Source organism: Camelus dromedarius, chromosome 6, assembly GCF_036321535.1.
Source record: "Camelus dromedarius isolate mCamDro1 chromosome 6, mCamDro1.pat, whole genome shotgun sequence".
NCBI classification, from domain to species: Eukaryota; Metazoa; Chordata; class Mammalia; order Artiodactyla; family Camelidae; genus Camelus; species Camelus dromedarius.
This window is the reverse complement of record NC_087441.1, coordinates 1833422-1836941: the sequence shown is the minus strand read 5'-3', so window position 1 is coordinate 1836941 and position 3520 is coordinate 1833422. Positions and strand designations below refer to the sequence as shown.

The window sequence follows — 3520 nt, the reverse complement described above, 5'->3', positions numbered from 1 at the left end:
GTGGGGCCTCAGTTCCCGTGGAAGGACTCAAAGATGTTGTTACGCGTGTCCCTTGAGGAGGAAGCAGGACCCTGTCCCAGGGCTGCACTGTTTTTTCCTGATTGTCCCTCCCTTGTCTCTGCACCCCCTTCCTTCCCTGATTAGCAACTGTTTGAATCTGCCCTTGGGAGCTCAGGGAAGGTCAAGGAGGCTGAATGAGCCCTATTTCCTACAAACAAGAAATGGGGGACACGGAAACGGTTTGTGCCAGGAGGGGCCCCGTAGGGTCCTCTGTGTCAGTACTACCAGTTCACAGTTTCTGCAGAAACTAAGACGCCCCCGGTCCCCCGCCCAGAGGGAGGACGGTGACGGTGCTCAGGACAGGTGCTGGGTTGTTAAGGATGCTCCTTCGTGGGGAGCTGGGGCTCTGCTTTATGACTGGGCTGTTGTTTAAACCGTGACCGCTTCTCCTGCGGGACTGCGTCTCCTTTGTTTCTGCATTCTCTCACTTCCCTGATTAGTAGCTGTTGAGCCTACTCTTTGGCACTTGGGAAAGGCCTAGGAGACGAAAGCCTTTTTCTGCAAAGAGCTGGGCGCACGCCAGGCTTTTGCTCCCAGGAGGCCCCGCGGCGGCTGTTTGGTTTCGCCTTGAAACAGACAAAAGTCTGAATTTTCCCTGTTCGTTGACGAATCTAAATTCTAAAGAATGCTACTCATCAAATTATTCTGCTGAAACTTGAGAAAGGGAGGAGAAGTAGCCGCAAAGGAGTCTTGTGAAAGTTGCCCGAGCAAGCAGGAGGGCTGGGTAAGCTGCAGCCCGGGACCGGCCCAGGTAGGAGGGCCGGGCTCTGCCAGCCTGACGGCAGCCTTCGGCTCTGCCGTGCTGTGAGCCGTGGGTCCGTGAGGAGGACACTGATGTCTGAGCTCGGTTCTCTTGCCGGGGAAGCAGGGACAATGGAGCTGTCTGTGCGAGGTGGCAGAGGCGTGGACTGAGAAGGCAGAGTGGCTGGTGTCACAGCACTTAACAGTTGAGAGCAACTCTTCTTAGACTCCGAGGTTTGCACGCGGGGTGTAGCCCTGAGTGAGGGAGGTGGGGTCCGGATGACACAGCACATCAGGGACTCTGCCCGGGGGACGTCAGGGTGATCTGGGGGGAGCGGGACGTGGGGACCCGCCCTGGGGGTGGTGCGAGCCGCATGCACTGCCCTTGGGGAACCGCTGGCATCGCGCTCTGCTGGGTGCTTATTCCAGCTCCGTCGCCGGTCCCCCAGGTCTAATAGGACCTCCGCTGTGCCCGCGAGAAGCAGCGCTGGCGGCTCTCAGCCCTCTCGCAGGCAGATAGGGGTCATCATGGCCCATTCCCTCCGGAAGATCCTTGCAGGAGGCACGGAGGCCGGCACTGCTGCCCCCTCTCTCCAGTGCCGCAGAGGTGAGGGCTGTGCGTATTTGGGGCTCAGGGAGAGGAGGGAGGAAGGAGGAGCTGGTCCCTGCTGTCAGGGGCGCCCCGTGCCAGCCCACACCCCTTGCTGGGGAAGGAATGTCCATGAAGCTGTTCCTGGGGTCAGAGGGCACCATCCCAGTGCTGGGGGAAAATGGGGTGAGAGGAGGGCCGTGTCCCAGGTCTCGGGACGCGCCCCGCCCAGTAAGGGTCCTTGGCTTTGCGCAGGAAGGAATTCAAGAGCGAGCCATCGCAGAGTGAAAGCGAGTTTATTCAGAGGCACACACTCCACAGACAGAGTGTGGGCCGTCTCAGGAGGCGAGGGGCGGCCCCAGAGCGTGGGGCCTTCTAGAAAAGTGAGATCGGCCATGTGGTGTGGGGGTGGCTAGTTTGTAAGGGCTGCGTAACCTCATATGCTAACAAGCGGCAGGATTATTTCAGCTGTTTGGGGAAAGGGGTGTGGACTCCCAGGAACGGGGCCCCCGCCCACTTTTTGGCCTTTCGCGGTCAGCCTGGGACCTGTCAGGCGCCTGTGGGAGGGCCGTTTAGCAGCTGGTGTGTTGCAGTGAGCGTGTGAGACGAGGCTGGGGCCTGCTGGGAGTCAGATCCACCGCCACCCTGGGCTCTGCAGCCTCTAACCAGTTTATGTCGCGTCCCCAGTGGTGTGTCATTCTTTCGATGGCTGTGCCCTGTCCCCTCCCTCCTATCTCGCCAGGATGCTGCTCTAGGAGGCAATGGAGACAGAGCAGACGCAGAGTGAGACCCTGCACCCCCACCCCTGTCTGAGAGCAGAGCGTCAGCCCCCTGGTGGGGGTGTCCTCGCTTTCTGTAGCAGGACGAGAACAACCTCACCGCTGGGGCCGGGGCACCGAGAGCGAGTCCACCCAGCAAACTGGCCGGCTGGGCCTCATCGCCCGTCAGCTCCCCGCAGACTCACCTTCCCCCATCCGCCGCCCTGGAAACGCACAGCCCTTTCCTGTGTCCTGTCCCTTCTCTACAGTCCTGCTTTTCTGTTCGGACGCTGAGGAAGCCCCCGTCCTAACCCCCCGGAGTTCACATCACCGAGTTCTCATGTGCGGCTGCACCGTGCACAGATGGATAAACTTCTGTGTGTTCTCTTCTTGCTAACCCGTCCATTGTCAGTCTAATTTGCGGGCCCCCGACAGCAAATCTAGGAGGTAGAAGGAAAAAGGTTTTTGCTCCCCTAGACTCCCCTGAGTTGGGGCAAGTCCCAGGACAAGTCTCTTCTCTGGGATCCACGATGGTGAGATGTGGACAAGAGGGCGGACTCCTGCTGGTCCCAGCCCACTGCCCAGGGCGGGGTCTGAGCCACGGTCGGAGGGCGCCCCACATCGGAGGGGCCCTGAGGAACTCCCTTAGGGTGTCCCCGCACGAGCTAGTAGGAAATACTAAGTGACAACATGCTGGAGGTGAATTTTTAAAAACCCAAGCAAGCCTAGAGGGGAGGGGACAGCTCAGTGGTAGAGCACGTGCTTAGCATGGGATGGAGCCCAGGACCTACATGAAATAAATAAGTAAATGAAAGTAAATCAACCTAATTACCCTCCCCCCCAAAGAAAAAAACAAAAAAGGGAGAAAAAGAAACAAGTGAAAAATCCAAACAAGCCACTACTATCGTTCCATTGTGCCCAGTGCTCGCTGTCCTGCTAAAGCCAGCGCTTTTCAGAGCGCAGCACCTGAAAAGGGACGCAGAGGGGCCGCAAAGCCGCGAGCACGTCTCGGGAGCAGCTGCTAGCGAACGGGGCAAGTTCTTCAGGGAAAAGCTTTTCTTTTCCCCGCAGCTGGCCCTGTCCTCAAGGTCTTCTGGTCTCCGCATGCCGAGCTGGTCCCTGTTGCTTCCCGAATCCCGGAGAATGCAGCTCAGACCCGGGTTCAAGGAAAGACTCGTTGCTGGAGAGCCAGCGCCCGGGCTCAGGAGGAGGCCTGCTCTGAGTGCGGCAGAAACAAAGGCAGGGCCGCACCCCGAGGGCTGCCGGTGCTGGGGAGGGGGCGTGATCGAGGGGAAACCAGCCGGTCAGACAAGTTTGTCAGCCCGGGTGAGATGCCAGCCCAGGCCTGCTGGCTCTGAGAACCCAACCACAT

The 3520-nt window shown here is 59.3% G+C and overlaps 1 long non-coding RNA gene across 3 annotated transcripts; it reads left to right on the top strand.

The window, feature by feature from the left end:
• The first annotated feature begins 632 nt into the window (after positions 1–632).
• On the top strand, positions 633–2204 carry LOC105101451 (uncharacterized). 3 transcript variants are annotated; one of them, XR_838290.3, is made up of 4 exons: positions 633–784; positions 926–1035; positions 1251–1408; positions 2133–2204. It is a non-coding gene; the product is annotated as an uncharacterized LOC105101451 (long non-coding RNA). The 3 variants fall into 3 exon arrangements; XR_838289.3 differs by having other exon boundaries at positions 633–811; positions 929–1035; XR_004138436.2 differs by having other exon boundaries at positions 633–811.
• Positions 2205–3520: the final 1316 nt, after the last annotated feature.